Below are 17709 nucleotides of genomic sequence, written 5' to 3' on the forward strand. Positions count from 1 at the left end.
AACTCCATTTGCCACCTCTCAGCCCAATCCTGCAGTTTATCCAAGTTTCCCTGCAACCTGCAACATTCTTCCCAACTGTCCACTACTCCACCGACTTTAGTGTTATCTGCAAATTTACTAACCCATCCACCTATGCCTGCGCCTAAGTCATTTAGGGGAGATCTAATAGAAACTTACAAGGCTTGGAGAGAGTTGACTCTAGGAAATTGTTGCCGTTAGGCGGGGAGACTAGGACCCGTGGACACAAGAAGTAGAGGGGGTAAATTCAGAACAGAAATGCGGAGACATTTCTTCAGCCAGAGAGTGGTGGGCCTGTGGAATTCATTGCCACAGAGTGCAGTGGAGACTGGGACGCTAAATGTCTTCAAGGCAGAAATTGATAAATTCTTGATGTCACAAGGAATTAAGGGCTACGGGGAGAATGCGGGTAAGTGGAGTTGAAATGCCCATCAGCCATGATTGAATGGCGGAGTGGACTCGATGGGCCGAATGGCCTTACTTCCGCTCCTATGTCTTATGGTCTTATGGTCCTCTCAGCAAAAATATTCCAGAGATTTACAATTCTCAATGAATAAGAATTCTTCTCATCTCAATGCAAAATGGCTGAGTGCTCGTCTTGGGAAAATGATCTCAAGTTCTACACTCTCTTACCAAGGCAAGCAACCTCTTTGCATCCACACTGAAAATTGTATACATTTCAGTGAGATTACCTTTCATTATGCTAAACAATCTTTCCTTATAAGACAGCCCAGGAATCAATGCAACTGACAGAAAAAAGAACCCAACTCTTTATATTTCTCCTGTTCATTCTGGTCAATTTACAAAGGGTCTCTTCCTATTGTTTCTGATTAGAACACTTCAGATCAGCTTAATGGAACTCTCCATCTCTCAATACAAAGCAGGTTACAGTAGCTCTCTGTCTCCCCAGTACAGAGTAGGTTAGAGTAGCTCTCTGTCTCCGCAGTACAGAGTAGGTTAGAGTGGCTCTCTGTCTCCCCAGTACAAAGTAGGTTAGAGAGGCTCTCTGTCTCCCCAGTACAGAGTAGGTTAGAGTAGCTCTCTGTCTCCCCAGTACAGAGTAGGTTACAGTAGCTCTCTGTCTCCCCAGTACAGAGTAGGTTACAGTAGCTCTCTGTCTCCCCAGTACAGAGTAGGTTAGAGTGGCTCTCTGTCTCCCCAGTACAGAGTAGGTAACAGTAGCTCTCTGTCTCCCCAGTACAGAGTAGGTTACAGTAACTCTCTGTCTCCCCAGTACAGAGTAGGTTAGAGTAGCTCTCTGTCTCCCCAGTACAGACTAGGTTACAGTAGCTGTCTCCCCAGTACAGAGTGGGTTACAGTAGCTCTCTGTCTCCCCAGTACAGAGTAGGTTAGAGTAGCTCTCTGTCTCCCCAGTACAGAGTAGGTTAGAGTAGCTCTCTGTCTCCCCAGTACAGAGTAGGTTAGAGTAGCTCTCTGTCTCCCCAGTACAGAGTAGGTTAGAGTAGCTCTCTGTCTCCCCAGTACAGAGTAGGTTAGAGTAGCTCTCTGTCTCCCCAGTACAGAGTAGGTTAGAGTAGCTCTCTGTCTCCCCAGTACAGACTAGGTTACAGTAGCTGTCTCCCCAGTACAGAGTGGGTTACAGTAGCTCTCTGTCTCCCCAGTACAGAGTAGGTTAGAGTAGCTCTCTGTCTCCCCAGTACAGAGTAGGTTAGAGTAGCTCTCTGTCTCCCCAGTACAGAGTAGGTTAGAGTAGCTCTCTGTCTCCCCAGTACAGAGTAGGTTAGAGTAGCTCTCTGTCTCCCCAGTACAGAGTAGGTTAGAGTAGCTCTCTGTCTCCCCAGTACAGAGTAGGTTAGAGTAGCTCTCTGTCTCCCCAGTACAGAGTAGGTTACAGTAACTCTCTGTCTCCCCAGTACAGAGTAGGTTAGAGTAGCTCTCTGTCTCCCCAGTACAGAGTAGGTTAGAGTAGCTCTCTGTCTCCCCAGTACAGAGTAGGTTAGAGTAGCTCTCTGTCTCCCCAGTACAGAGTAGGTTAGAGTAGCTCTCTGTCTCCCCAGTACAGAGTAGGTTAGAGTAGCTCTCTGTCTCCCCAGTACAGAGTAGGTTAGAGTAGCTCTCTGTCTCCCCAGTACAGAGTAGGTTAGAGTAGCTCTCTGTCTCCCCAGTACAGAGTAGGTTAGAGTAGCTCTCTGTCTCCCCAGTACAGAGTAGGTTAGAGTAGCTCTCTGTCTCCCCAGTACAGAGTAGGTTAGAGTAGCTCTCTGTCTCCCCAGTACAGAGTAGGTTAGAGTAGCTCTCTGTCTCCCCAGTACAGAGTAGGTTAGAGTAGCTCTCTGTCTCCCCAGTACAGAGTAGGTTAGAGTAGCTCTCTGTCTCCCCAGTACAGAGTAGGTTAGAGTAGCTCTCTGTCTCCCCAGTACAGAGTAGGTTAGAGTAGCTCTCTGTCTCCCCAGTACAGAGTAGGTTAGAGTAGCTCTCTGTCTCCCCAGTACAGAGTAGGTTAGAGTAGCTCTCTGTCTCCCCAGTACAGAGTAGGTTACAGTAACTCTCTGTCTCCCCAGTACAGAGTAGGTTAGAGTAGCTCTCTGTCTCCCCAGTACAGAGTAGGTTAGAGTAGCTCTCTGTCTCCCCAGTACAGAGTAGGTTAGAGTAGCTCTCTGTCTCCCCAGTACAGAGTAGGTTAGAGTAGCTCTCTGTCTCCCCAGTACAGAGTAGGTTAGAGTAGCTCTCTGTCTCCCCAGTACAGAGTAGGTTAGAGTAGCTCTCTGTCTCCCCAGTACAGAGTAGGTTAGAGTAGCTCTCTGTCTCCCCAGTACAGAGTAGGTTAGAGTAGCTCTCTGTCTCCCCAGTACAGAGTAGGTTAGAGTAGCTCTCTGTCTCCCCAGTACAGAGTAGGTTAGAGTAGCTCTCTGTCTCCCCAGTACAGAGTAGGTTAGAGTAGCTCTCTGTCTCCCCAGTACAGAGTAGGTTAGAGTAGCTCTCTGTCTCCCCAGTACAGAGTAGGTTAGAGTAGCTCTCTGTCTCCCCAGTACAGAGTAGGTTAGAGTAGCTCTCTGTCTCCCCAGTACAGAGTAGGTTAGAGTAGCTCTCTGTCTCCCCAGTACAGAGTAGGTTAGAGTAGCTCTCTGTCTCCCCAGTACAGAGTAGGTTAGAGTAGCTCTCTGTCTCCCCAGTACAGAGTAGGTTACAGTAACTCTCTGTCTCCCCAGTACAGAGTAGGTTAGAGTAGCTCTCTGTCTCCCCAGTACAGAGTAGGTTAGAGTAGCTCTCTGTCTCCCCAGTACAGAGTAGGTTAGAGTAGCTCTCTGTCTCCCCAGTACAGAGTAGGTTAGAGTAGCTCTCTGTCTCCCCAGTACAGAGTAGGTTAGAGTAGCTCTCTGTCTCCCCAGTACAGAGTAGGTTAGAGTAGCTCTCTGTCTCCCCAGTACAGAGTAGGTTAGAGTAGCTCTCTGTCTCCCCAGTACAGAGTAGGTTAGAGTAGCTCTCTGTCTCCCCAGTACAGAGTAGGTTAGAGTAGCTCTCTGTCTCCCCAGTACAGAGTAGGTTAGAGTAGCTCTCTGTCTCCCCAGTACAGAGTAGGTTAGAGTAGCTCTCTGTCTCCCCAGTACAGAGTAGGTTAGAGTAGCTCTCTGTCTCCCCAGTACAGAGTAGGTTAGAGTAGCTCTCTGTCTCCCCAGTACAGAGTAGGTTAGAGTAGCTCTCTGTCTCCCCAGTACAGAGTAGGTTAGAGTAGCTCTCTGTCTCCCCAGTACAGAGTAGGTTAGAGTAGCTCTCTGTCTCCCCAGTACAGAGTAGGTTAGAGTAGCTCTCTGTCTCCCCAGTACAGAGTAGGTTACAGTAACTCTCTGTCTCCCCAGTACAGAGTAGGTTAGAGTAGCTCTCTGTCTCCCCAGTACAGAGTAGGTTAGAGTAGCTCTCTGTCTCCCCAGTACAGAGTAGGTTAGAGTAGCTCTCTGTCTCCCCAGTACAGAGTAGGTTAGAGTAGCTCTCTGTCTCCCCAGTACAGAGTAGGTTAGAGTAGCTCTCTGTCTCCCCAGTACAGAGTAGGTTAGAGTAGCTCTCTGTCTCCCCAGTACAGAGTAGGTTAGAGTAGCTCTCTGTCTCCCCAGTACAGAGTAGGTTAGAGTAGCTCTCTGTCTCCCCAGTACAGAGTAGGTTAGAGTAGCTCTCTGTCTCCCCAGTACAGAGTAGGTTAGAGTAGCTCTCTGTCTCCCCAGTACAGAGTAGGTTAGAGTAGCTCTCTGTCTCCCCAGTACAGAGTAGGTTAGAGTAGCTCTCTGTCTCCCCAGTACAGAGTAGGTTAGAGTAGCTCTCTGTCTCCCCAGTACAGAGTAGGTTAGAGTAGCTCTCTGTCTCCCCAGTACAGAGTAGGTTAGAGTAGCTCTCTGTCTCCCCAGTACAGAGTAGGTTAGAGTAGCTCTCTGTCTCCCCAGTACAGAGTAGGTTAGAGTAGCTCTCTGTCTCCCCAGTACAGAGTAGGTTACAGTAACTCTCTGTCTCCCCAGTACAGAGTAGGTTAGAGTAGCTCTCTGTCTCCCCAGTACAGAGTAGGTTAGAGTAGCTCTCTGTCTCCCCAGTACAGAGTAGGTTAGAGTAGCTCTCTGTCTCCCCAGTACAGAGTAGGTTAGAGTAGCTCTCTGTCTCCCCAGTACAGAGTAGGTTAGAGTAGCTCTCTGTCTCCCCAGTACAGAGTAGGTTAGAGTAGCTCTCTGTCTCCCCAGTACAGAGTAGGTTAGAGTAGCTCTCTGTCTCCCCAGTACAGAGTAGGTTAGAGTAGCTCTCTGTCTCCCCAGTACAGAGTAGGTTAGAGTAGCTCTCTGTCTCCCCAGTACAGAGTAGGTTAGAGTAGCTCTCTGTCTCCCCAGTACAGAGTAGGTTAGAGTAGCTCTCTGTCTCCCCAGTACAGAGTAGGTTAGAGTAGCTCTCTGTCTCCCCAGTACAGAGTAGGTTAGAGTAGCTCTCTGTCTCCCCAGTACAGAGTAGGTTAGAGTAGCTCTCTGTCTCCCCAGTACAGAGTAGGTTAGAGTAGCTCTCTGTCTCCCCAGTACAGAGTAGGTTAGAGTAGCTCTCTGTCTCCCCAGTACAGAGTAGGTTAGAGTAGCTCTCTGTCTCCCCAGTACAGAGTAGGTTACAGTAACTCTCTGTCTCCCCAGTACAGAGTAGGTTAGAGTAGCTCTCTGTCTCCCCAGTACAGAGTAGGTTAGAGTAGCTCTCTGTCTCCGCAATACAGAGTAGGTTACAGTAGCTCTCTGTCTCCCCAGTACAGAGTAAGTTACAGTAACTCTCTGTTTCCCCAGTACAGAGTAAGTTAGAGTGGCTCTCTGTCTCCCCAGTACAGAGTAGGTTACAGTAGCTCTCTGTCTCCCCAGTACTCCCCAGTACAGAGTAGGTTACAGTAGCTCTCTGTCTCCCCAGTACAGACTAGGTTACAGTAGCTGTCTCCCCAGTACAGAGTGGGTTACAGTAGCTCTCTGTCTCCCCAGTACAGAGTAGGTTACAGTAGCTCTCTGTCTCCCCAGTACAGAGTAGGTTACAGTAACCCTCTGTCTCCCCAGTACAGAGTAAGTTAGAGTAGCTCTCTGTCTCCGCAAAACAGTGTAGGTTAACACAACTCCATGTCTCCCATTGCAAAGTAGGTTTGGATAGCTCTTTGCCTCCCTATTGCACAGGTCAGAGCAGTTGTCTAGCTATCGCAGAGTTGGTCAGAGCTGCTGTCAACTCCCCACTGCTCAGTAGGTTGGAAACGCATTCTGTTTCTTCATTGTCGAGTAGGTTATACCAGGTCTTGGCAGGGTGTTATAATTAATTGGGGTAGCATGCTAAAAATCAAGCACCATTATTCTAAGTTGTCACAAAGGTTAAAGATTCTCTAAAGTATAGAGAGTTCCCCAATTTAGCTGTCTTTTAGACCCAGGTTGCTGGAATGCATGGACAAGGTTGCTGTACCAAACAAGAATGTCCACTTATCACAAATAAATTAACTCTAGTTACAGTTAAACAATTATTGGCTGTTGACATATAACTTTACTAGTTAAAACTCTAAACCCCCTTTCAAACTCACTATCTTCACACAAACATATAGACACAGAGAAACATAGGTGTTCTGGGCAAAGAGAAAACATAGTCAGGCAGTTCAGCAGTCCCTGTCTGCAATGATTGACAAGATGAGCTTTTTGGTCAATCATTCCTGATGATCGCATCAGGATTCCAGATGATCATCATTCCTGATGAAGGGTTCTTGCCCAAAACATTGATTCTCCTGCTCCTCGAATGTTGCCTGACCTGCTGTGCTTTTCCAACACCACTCTTGAAGATGACCTCTTTGCTGATCAAAATGTGGCTTCTTGGAACCTCCCTGCTCCAGATACTGTCAATTATTTGCAGGAGGTATAGTGTAAATGATAAAGGGTAAGCTGTGTAAACAGTGCTACAATGAGTACCAGGTTGCATGCTCTTAAGATGTGCAGCAATCCTTGTTATTTAAAACTGTTCTCCTCCAGATCCTCAATCCAAAAATACAGAAAAGCAATCTTCATGAGCAAAAACAGGAATTGTTGGAGAAACTCAGCAAGTCTGGAGTCATCTGTGAAGAGAGAAACGGGTTAATGTTTAAATACAGAGTCTAACGTTCATTAGAACGCCGTTCTGAAAAGAAGGATCACTGGACTCAAAACATTAACCTTTTTTTTCTTTATGAATGAAGCCAGACCATCTGTTACTCCAGCAATTTCTGTTTTTGTTTGTTTCAGATCTGCAGTTCTTTGTTTAATTTTAATGGTCTTTCAGGTTAGAATAGCTCAGTCTCCCCATTGCACATTAGGATCCGAGCTCTCTGTCACCCCACTGCATTGCAGGCTAGTACAGCTCCGCGTCTCGATTTGCAGAGTACTTTAACACAGTTTGTCCCTGCAGTGTAGTAATTCAGAGCATTTTTTCTGTCCGTTTACAGAGGCAATTAGTACGTTCCCTGTCTCTCCGGTGCAGTAAATCATAGTTCCGTCTTTACATAATAATTTAGCACGCTGTCTCCAGTGCAGTAATTCAGAGCAGTTCTGACTCTGTGTCTCTCCAGTGCAGTAAGTTAGAGAAGTTCCCTGTCCCTACAGAATAATTTAGCACGCTCTGTGTCTCTCCAGTGCAGTAAGTTAGAGAAGTTCCCTGTCCCTACAGAATAATTTAGCACGCTCTGTGTCTCTCCCATGCAATTTCAGACAGCTCTCATATCTCAGCTCCCTCCTCTAGCTGCACAAACACGTGTCTGACTCTGAATGAACTGATCGCTTCCGGGTTCCCTTTCCACTCCCCCTCCCCTCCATCATCCCTCCTCCACTTGGAAAGCGGCTGCTTAGACAGGAACCCAGGCGGGTGAGTCCCACAATATTGCGGGAGTGCGTGTGGGGTGGAGGGTGGGATGGGCTCTCGGTTTGGCGTGCAGTATGGACAAGGCTCCGGTTTCGCTTTTATTGTTTCCCAGAAGCCTGGTTAAAGACCCGTGTTCGCGGACGAGCCTTAAACACAAAGGAAAAGGGAAAATTCTGTGCAAATGACGAAAAGGAATATGTGCAACGGGAAGTGTTTGCAAAGAGAAAAAAAAAGTTAGTGGATATCCCGTGCAAGGCGAACTGCGCCTAACTGGGGATTGGTGCTAATCAGTCAGTAGGGACTCGGGAAAGGGAAGGATTGAATCAGTACAAAACATGCACTGTGCTTGGAAATTACAGCTGAAACTGGATCAGCTATACCTGTATACAAAGCGTGTAAAATGCACGCACGGGCTGCAGTTATTCTCAGTGTGGGCAGAGAGCTATAGGACATGTGTAAACAGCACCACGCTAAACTTTAACGTGGAACCACGCAGGCTGACACCAGCCTCTGCAGTAAGGCGGCCCAGGTTATTCCCCCTCTGACAGGGAGTGAAGTCTCAGGGATAGCACTGTTCCTGTAAGTGGAGGAATCTGCGTCCTATTAATATCGCATTCGGAAAGAAACGTGCCGAGAGAGAGAGAGAGAGCGGAAAGCAATCATTCTTGGCAAGCACATGGACATGAGCCCAGAGCGAGGTTACTCTGCCTGTTTTTGTTTCATCTGTATTCTACAGCACTGATAGTTGACCCGGTATCTCTGCACTCATCAGTTTTAATAGTCAAGACAGTGAAGGGAGGAACGTGCACGCTTTCTGAGTCAGGATTTTGCTTAACAAATCGACAACGCGGTTGCTTTCCTCACTTGGTAGCGGTTATAAAGCAGAAAATGACCCACAGCTCAAAGTGGCTAACAATTTAACAATAAATAAAGTGACAGCCATTTATTTTAAAAAACATCAGGAATATTTCATTTTTGTTCATTGGTAAAATCCATACTGGGGTTTACCTTGAACTGATCAAATATAAGAGACTCCCTAACTTCTCATCACTTTAACCAGAGTAACTTACCAATGCTGTAATAACTACAGTTTCCGCAGATGTATTAACCAGTAGTCATCCTGAACCTTTTTCTATAACTTAGCTTTTTTATCCTGTTTATGAGTTTTAGAAGAGTTATACTTGGCTTTCCTGGCATTTAAAGACGTCAAATTTCTGTGATTAATGATAAGTGGAAAGAGTTTTATTTAAAAGAATCTTGCACACCTGTCAGTTTTAAATAATTACAATTCAGTATTGATTAACCTTTTAATATTTCAGGCTCTCAACAAAATGGCCAGCTTAGAAATTTCACTAATGCTAATTTGACCTCAAAGTAAGTTGTGATTGTTTTGCTTCATGACTTGGCAACATTTTTCTGTTTGAAGCAGAAGAATTGAAAATTTATTGTCGAATAGTGTCCTGCAAACTATGCTGTATTGTGTCAGCCTAAATTATCCCCAGTCCACTGAAGAAAGTCCACCTGGAAAGCTGCTGATCCTCATCCTGATGCAGCTAACAAGTTTAGTTATTCCTGGCTTATATAGAGAAAGTGAGGACTGCAGATGCTGGAGGTCAGATCGAGAGTGGCTTGATGGAAAGGCACAGCAGGTCAGGCAGCATCCGAGGAGCAGAAGAATCGACATTTCGGGCATAAGCCCTTCATCGGGGTTGATTCATCATTCTTGATGAAGGGCTTATGCCCGAAATGTCGATTCGTCCGCTCCTCAGATGCTGGTTTATATGAAGTTGATGTCTTCATTCCTGGCTTTATATTAGATGAGCTAAATGGCCCCATAATTTTTATTTTCCACTTATTGCTGTTTCCTTGAACAACATTGTACAAGGATAGCCCTTTCTCCTTATTTTGGTCTGAGTGTTGTTTTCAAAAACTGGCCTGCTATTCTGACTCTGCTTTCGTGGACTACTTTTGCATCATGTGTTTGTTTGCAATGCTGGTGTGATTTTCTAAATGTACAGGGGAATCACTCATCTTTCCTTTACTCCTTATCATCTCGAACATTTTGTATCTGTGTGAGGTAGATCGTCTCACATTGTTCGGGGCGAAAGTGAAGACTGCAGTTGCTGGAGATTAGAGTCAAGATTAGAGTGGTGCTGGAAAAGCACAGCAGGTCAAGCAGCATCCGAGGAGCAAGAAAATCGACATTTCGGGCAAACGCCCTTCACCAGGAATGGGCTCCTGAAGAAGGGCTCCTGCCTGAAACGTCGATTTTCCTGCTTGTCGGATGCTGCCTGACCTGTGCTTTTCCAGCACCGCTCTAATCTTGATTCACATTGTTCTGGGTCAGGCATAATGGTGGTATGAGTACTAGCTGTTACCAGTCTCTCAAATTCTGTCCGTTTATTTCATGACAAAGAAGATTCGTTGTCTGGTCATTTGCAGACGGGGAGAAGCTGGACAGTGCATTGTTCATTGTGATTAATGAAGAAGTGGAAGGAATTTTATTTAAAAGACCTTGCACATTTGCTAGTTTTAAATAATTACAAATCAGGATTGATGAACCTTTTTAATATTTCAGAATCTCAACAAATGGCCAGCTTAGAAATTCCACTATTGCTAATTTGATCTCAGAGTAAGTTGTGATTGTTTTGCTTCATGACTTGCCAAAATTTTAAGCTATTGCCACTTAATTACTTCATGTACAGAGAGAAATAGCTGGGTCAGTTGTACAATAAGTTATAAGTATGTTACATACATTTCTGCAGAAATGTAGCTGTAGATGACTGGAGTTGCATCTCAGTATTGCGCAAAAGTGAGGACTGCAGATGCTGGCGATCAGAGTCAAGATTAGAGTGATGCTGGAAAAGCACAGCAGGTCAGGCAGCATCCGAGGAGCAGGAAAATCGACGGTTCTGAGAAAAACCCTTTCTCATTCCTGATGAAGAGCTTTTGCCTGAAACATCGAATTTCCTGCTCCTCAGATGCCGCCTGACCTGCTGTGCTTTTCCAGCACCACCTAATCTTGTATCTCAGTATTGCTAAGTGGAAGATGTAAAACGAAGACTTGATTTAGATTCGAGTGAACTATTCTAATAAGCTTATCATAACTAAGATCTAAGTTCAGTTGCAGCATCTACAGTAATTCATATTAGATGTCTACAACATGCAATCTGACTATTTTAAAAATATTTTTGGTAAAGAAATACCTGTATTGATGAGAAACAAGCTGTTCAAATAGATCACTTTCTGGATACTCATACCACTTACATGATTAACTGTGCAGTGATGAGTGGCATGAAATATTGAGAAACAACATTTATCATTACACCTTCAATCACTAATTTATTTTGCAACGATGAAAGGGTAGAAGGTGTTGGTAGGGTAGTTGATAAATATGAAATAACATCATTTTCCCAATAACTTTACTAAAGTGGAATGGTAAACGTGTGATAAAGTCAAACTGTGTGAATTACAACGGGAATCCTACAACATGATTCTTTCATTTCAAATTTATCTTAAGATGCTTTCTCCAAATACAATTTATGTAAATTATGTTGCATAGAAATGGTTAAAAGACAATAGCTGAGATACTAGGGGTGGCAGTGAATGTTACTTGAGGTGAGGAAGTTGGAATATGAAAACCTATCATACGGTTTCAAAGCATATTGTGAAACATACACATGTTGCGGTTATACACCCAGACTAATAATGTAGAAAACATGAGTTTAAATCTCTGAATTGCAATTCCAGAATTTGAAATCCGTTCTAAAGATATAAAAAGCTGGCATCAGTAAAAGTGAAGGTTAAACTGTCAGTCAAAAGAAGAACTAGTTCACTCATGCCCAGTAAGAAAGGAAACCTCTGGTATAATCACTGTGATTTTGATAATGTACTGAAGTAATTGACACTTGACTGCTGTCTGTTCTGGACTGGGAATGCTCAGTTATATCAAACCTTTTCCAGTTGCAACAGATGGTGGCTCAGCACCACCTTCTCAGGACAATTGGATGGGCAAGAAATGTTGACCTGGCCAGCAGTGTGTCTGCATCCTGTAAATAAATTAAAGAAAGTTAGTGTATTTTGATGATTTCAAGAAGAAGGAATTTGGAGCAAGAGAAAACCATACATCCCCCGATCATGAATGATCTCGGGCTTCAACTCCACCTTTCTACCCGTGCCCCATATCCTATGATGCCCTGAGGGCTCAAAATCTTTCTACCTCAGCCTTGTATCTATTCAAGCATGGTGCATCTGGTACCCTCAGGTAGAAAATTAATAAAAAAAACCTACCCCCCTTGGGGTGAAGAAATTACTCCTAATCCCAGTCCTAAATGAACATCCTGTTATCCTGAAAATCTGCCTGCTTGTTTTAGACTCACCGTGCCTAAGACAAAGCTGTTCATTCCCTTCATGAATGTTTCAATGAGATTAACCTGCATTCTTCTGAATGGCAGAGACTATAGATCCAATTTGCTCAGCCTCTCATCCCAGGAGACGACCCCTCATCCTGAGGACTAATCTAATATATTTTTCATTTACTGCCTTGAGTACAAGTATGGAACATGCAAGTAAATGTGGAGACCGGAATTCCACAGTGTCCCAGGTGTGGCTTCACCAATGTCTTGTGCAATTGTGCAAACTTCTTTATTCTCGTAGTCTGGTCCCACAATATTCCAATTTGTTTTCCCGCTTTTTTGCCTGCCTCTGCACATTAACTTTAATGTTTGTTGTACGAGTATGCTTTCCTTTTTAGAAACATTGACATTTTGTGCTTTTAAAAAAATTCTGCATTTCTACATTGAAAATCAAAGTGGATAACTTCAGACTTCCCCTCATTATTCTCCTCGTGCCATGTTGTTAACCCACTCATTTTAACCTGTCTATATTTCTTTGAAGCCTCCTTGTGTCTATATAGAGGATGTGGAGCCTCTGTAGAGAGACTCGAATAGGCTAAGTGAGTGGGCAAGGGTCTTGCCGATGGAATACCATGTTGGTTAATGTGAGGTTATCCACTTTGGAAGTAAAAACAATAGGTCAAAATGTTATTTAAATGGTAAAAGATTGCAGTATGCTGTTGTGCAGAGGGACTTAGGAGTGCTCGTACATGAATTGCTAAACGTTGATTTGCAGGTGCAACAGGTAATCAGGAAAGTAAACTAAATAACACCTGATGAAGAGCAATGCTCCGAAAGCTGGTGCTTCCAAATAAACCTGTTGGACTATAACTGTGATTTTAAACTAAATATCGGGGTGGCACGGTGGCTCAATAGTTAGCATTGCTGCCTCACAGCACCAGGGTCCTCGTTTCAATTCCAGCCTTGGGCATCTGTCTGTGTGGAGTTTTTGCATTCTCCCTGTGTCTGCGTGGGTTTCTTGGTGCTCCGGTTTCCTCCCACAGTCTAAAGATGTGCAGGTCAGGTGAATTGGCCATGCTAAATTGCCCATAGTGCTCGGTGCATTTGTCAGAGGAAAATGGGTCTGGGTGGGTTACTCTTCGGAGGGTCGGTGTGGACTGGTTCAGCCGAAGGGCCTGTTTCCACACTGTAGGGAATCTAATCTAATCTAATCGGCTTCATTGCTAGAGGGATTGAATTTAAGAGCAGGGAGGTTCTGCTGCAATTGTATAAGGTGTTGGTGAGGCCGGATCTGGAGTATCGTGCGTAGTTGTGGTCTCCTTACTTGAGGAAGGATATACTTGCTTTAGAGACGGTGCAAAGGAGATTCACCAGGTTGATTCTGGAGGTGAGGGGGTTACCCAATGAGGAGTGGTTCAGCCACCTGGGACTGTAGTCGCTAGAATTTAGAAGAATGAGAGGGGATCTTATAGAAACGTGTAAAATTACAAAAGAGATAGATAAGATAGAGGCAGACAAGCTGTTTCCACTGGTGGGTAAGACTAGGACTAGAGGACATGGCTTCAAGATAAAGGGGAGTCGATTTAGGACAGAGATGAGGAGGAAATGCTTTTCCCAGAGAATAGTGAATCTATGGAATTCTCTGCCCAAGGAAGCAGTAGAGGCAGCTTCATTAAATATATTCAAGACACAGTTGGATGGGCTTTTGCATGATAGGGGAATTAAGGGTTATGGGGATAAGGCAGGTAGGAGGAGCTGGGATGATGGATAGATCAGCCATGATCTTAAAGAATGGTGGAACAGGCTTGATGGACCAAACAGCCTACTCCTATTATTATGAAACTATGCGTCCTCCTCACAGCTTACGTTCCCATCTAGCTTTTCAATGTCAGCAAAGCACGCTACGTTACACTTGGGACATTTGTCTAAGGCATGCATATAACTTGTAAATAACTGAGATTCTAGCGTTGATCATTGCAGCATTGTAATAATCATAGTCTGCCAAATGGAATAAACATTTTTATCCACTATTCTGCAAGGTTTGTGAAGGTTTGTAGCTCAGATTGAGGTTTAGGGTGTCGGTTTGCTCGCTGGGCAGTAGGTTTGATATCCAGATGTTTCATTACCTGGCTAGGTAACATCATCAGTGGCGACCTCCAAGTGAAGCGAAGCTGTTGTCTCCTGCTTTCTATTTATATGTTTGTCCTGGATGGGGTTCCTGGAGTTTGTGGTGATGTAATTTCCAGTTCATTTTCTGAGGGGTTGAAAGATGTTATCTAGATGTAGATGACTTTGGTTTTGTCCATGGGTTGTGCTGGGTCTTTTAAGTTTGTTAGTTTTTGTTTGAAGGTGTTGGTGGGTTTGTGTGCTACTAGGATTCCGAGGGGTCTTAGTAGTCTGGCTGTCATTTCTGAAACTTCTTTGGTGTATGGTAAGGTGGTTAGAGTTTCTGGCTGTGTTTGGTCTGCTTGTCGTGGTTTGTTCTTGAGGAATCTGCGGACTGCGAGCAAACCTACACCCTAAACTATTCTGCGCATCCTGGCAGTTAATCAATCCTCTATCCATGCTAAATATGGTTCCCAGTTCCACAAGCTATTATCTGATGTATTAATGTTTTGTATGGCAACTTATTGAATGTATCTTGGAAATTCAAATGTTCTACATCTCCTGGTTCCTATTTATTTATTATACTAGTTAGAGGCTGAGTTTTTTCAAATACTCTTTTCCTTACATAAACCCACATTGATTTCATGCTATGGTTTTGTAAGTGCGTTGTTAGGATTTCCTTAATAATAGATTCTAGCACTTCCTTAATGACTGGGGTCAGGCTTACTTGGCATATATTTTTCTTGTTTTCTCATTCACCCCTTCCAGTCGGCTGGACATTGTAGAATCGAGGGAATTTTGTAAGATCATAGCCAGTGCATCCACTACCTCTGCAACTGTTTCTTTCAGAATCCTCTGGATTTATCAGATTTTAGTTCCTAGAGCCTCGAGTGACTCTGCTGATATTTATTTCTCACTTTACTCAATCTTATTCATCTTATGTCATCTTATATTTCTATTGTGTAATTTATACCTGCTACAGTGAAGACAGCGACAAACTCTGTTCAATGTCTCATTTCCTCACTCTTTGATTTTTCTGTTACATTGCATGGCTGGTTTATTCTTTTTAGTTAACTTTTAGCATTCATTAATTGCTTGTGAAAATACTGCAATCCTCCAAATTATTGGTATCCTTAACCTCCTTAGAAAGCCATTATTTGGATCTGCGTTATTCTATGGACTGTACTTTTGTTGAGTCGTGAGTGTGGCGCTGGAAAAGCACAGCAGGTCAGGCAGCATCCGAGGGGCAGGAGATCTGACGTTTCGGACAAAAGCCCTTCATCAGGAATGAGGCTTGTGAGCCAAGGGGGTGGAGAGAAAAATGGGAAGGGCTGGGGGAGTGTTAAAGGCTGAGGAAGGAGATTGGCTATGGTGCGAGTCTGCTTCAGGATGTGGCTGAAGAGTTTCAGGGCAGAGGAGATGACCTGGGGTCGGCAGTGAGAGAGAGAGAGAGAGAGAGAGAGAGAGAGAGAGAGACTCACTGAGATCCTTGTAGAGAGAGGAGGAGAACTCTGAGGAAGGAGACGTGGCTGTGGTAGAGAGTCTGCTTCTCCTCAGATGCTGCCCTGACCTGCTGTGCTTTTCCAGCACCATTCTAATCTTGACTCTAATCTGCAGCATCTCCTCTCCAGTCCTCACTTTCTCCTCTACTTTTGGTTGAACCTTTTGAATTGTTTCTTCAAATTCTGTCCACCATTTTTATAGCAGAATGGTATCTACACTTCGTTACGCCTGGTGAGCAAGCAAAGTGCTCATAACACTCATTCAGATTCAAGTCCCGTGACTCATGGAAGTTTAGCAAGCATGAATGATTCTTGGAGGAAATCTGAATTAGTAAAAAGCTTTTTTAAAATTTTCCATCTGAATCCTGAGCATGACATGTAGGTGCTGTCTTCTCTTGAAGTGAGTCCAATCAAATGATTGGATGGTTTAAACTTCTTTTGTAATCACGTTGGCTAATTAGGTATGGGTTAATTAGTTTGTTTTGTGCCAAAGAAGTGACACGTTAATTGGAATAGATTGTAAATCTGTCTAAATTTTGGTGTTCCCTTCCATTCTTCTTTGTTATTGTAACTTGAGTCTGTTAGGAACGCTTGGTTTTGATGGTGAATTTAGCTTTTCCTCTGCGTGCGTGTCTGAGGAACTTTGCAAATTACTATAGCTCTAAAAAGGTATTGAGTCATTTTAAGCATCGGCTGGAGGTTTTCAGAGCAGGGTGTCAGAGAGGCAAGTTACATATTGGCCTTGATTGCCAGAGAACTAGTTTATGGGAAGAAAAGTCTTGCTATAATTGTATAGGGCAATGGTAAAATTACATCTGAAATACTATATGCCATTCTTGTCTCCATGTTTTAGGAAGGCTATACACCTGGGTTGAAGGGGTTGCCTTATGATGAGAAACGGAGTAAATTGAGCCCAAAAACGTTGCTGCTGAGAAAAATGAAGCAGGGAATATTGAAACGTATAAGATTCTGAAAGATCTTAGCAAGTTAGGCACAGAAAAGTTTCCTTTGATTGGGAAGTCTAGTGTCTCAGGCTTAGTCTAAGTTTAAACTGCAAATTATTTATGATTGAGCTGAGAAATTTCTTCATTTGAATGATTGTGAGTCATTTAGAATTGTTTCCTCAATACATTGTAGATCATTGAATAACTTAAGGCTGAGAAAGTAGTTCAGACGTCTCAGGGATTGAAGGGATATTGAGAACAGGTGGAACATGGCATTTAAAGACAAAGATCAGCCAAAAATTGTATTGAATGATGGTAGAGGCTTGACAGCCATGTTGTTTGCTCTTGCTTCACTTGTTCTTCCCTTTGGTTCAGTTATGCCCTTAATTTTCCAATCAACCTATTATACAGTCATACGGCACGGAAACAGACCCTTCGGTCCAACCAGTCCGTGCTGAACATAATCCCAAACTAAACTAGTCCCACCTGCCTGCTCCTGGCCCATATCCCACCCAATCTTTCCCTTCATGTATTTACCCAAACAATGTTTTAAACATTGTAACATCCACCACTTCCTCCGGAAGTTCATTCCACATGTGTTGAAGTGAATTGCTGGGAGTGTGCTACAATTAAGCTGATTTTGGCTGTAAAATTTCTGTTGTATGCAACTATCTTTTTTGATATGTGGTACTTTGCGACATTCTTTTTGTGTGACCGAGTGAGACAGAGATTGTGCGGAAGGTTGCCACAATACCATCTTAACTACCATGGGCAGTTTACCAGGAGCAATGATCGTGATTCAGGGAGGGCAATGGACATTGAATGTTGATGTGAACATCTGAAACAACGGGCTGTCTCCCACACTCACTGAGATCGGAGGACTGAAAAGAAAATGAAAGAATTGTGGAGAAGGAAACAGGGTCAATGTGTTAAGTTGGGCACAGAAAGCAAAATAAAAGAATGGAAAGGAAGGCTAATCAAGAGAGAAAATGAGACAAGAAAGTAGGGGGGAAAAAACCAGGATTCAAATTTGAAAATTAAGAAAACAAATTAAACTTTTAAAAAAAATCTCAATTACTACTCCTAATAATGAAAGTTTGCAGTTTACTTTCTGCTTTCTGGCTGGAGTGGTTGATTGTTATTGTAGAAATGTGAATCTCTTCAGTAATAGAGCTCCATAACATGCCGTCTGTAACGTGGTGTTCTGGTTTGAGCTTAATTGCCAGTTAATGTGCAAGTACAGCAATTTCTTGAAATGTGTGAAGAGTTGGAAGGGTAGCTGTCATTTTCAAAAGGCTGAGTCTTGTGTTTTACACCTCACAGGGGTATCCCTTCCTTGCCTCAAATGCTGGCTGTTACACAATAATCTTGGCGTGCACCATTGTACTCAAGTTGTTTATCCAGCATTAATGATCCTTACTTTCCACTTGTAATTGGAGAAATTCAATATACTTGCACAGA

General features: G+C 43.7%; 1 protein-coding gene across 4 annotated transcripts in view; it reads left to right on the forward strand.

The window, feature by feature from the left end:
• The first annotated feature begins 6747 nt into the window (after window positions 1-6747).
• Window positions 6748-17709, forward strand: part of pot1 (protection of telomeres 1 homolog) — a 330564-nt gene continuing 319602 nt past the window's right edge. For 3 of the 4 annotated variants that reach the window (XM_043709133.1, XM_043709135.1, XM_043709134.1), the window contains exon 1: window positions 6750-7344. The gene's annotated coding sequence lies outside the window, so the exon portion shown is untranslated. Of the gene's footprint in view, window positions 7345-17709 lie in introns of all 4 variants that reach the window. The other variant, XM_043709136.1, reaches the window with a different exon arrangement.

The sequence above is a fragment of the Chiloscyllium plagiosum genome, chromosome 19 (genome assembly GCF_004010195.1).
Source record: "Chiloscyllium plagiosum isolate BGI_BamShark_2017 chromosome 19, ASM401019v2, whole genome shotgun sequence".
NCBI classification, from domain to species: Eukaryota; Metazoa; Chordata; class Chondrichthyes; order Orectolobiformes; family Hemiscylliidae; genus Chiloscyllium; species Chiloscyllium plagiosum.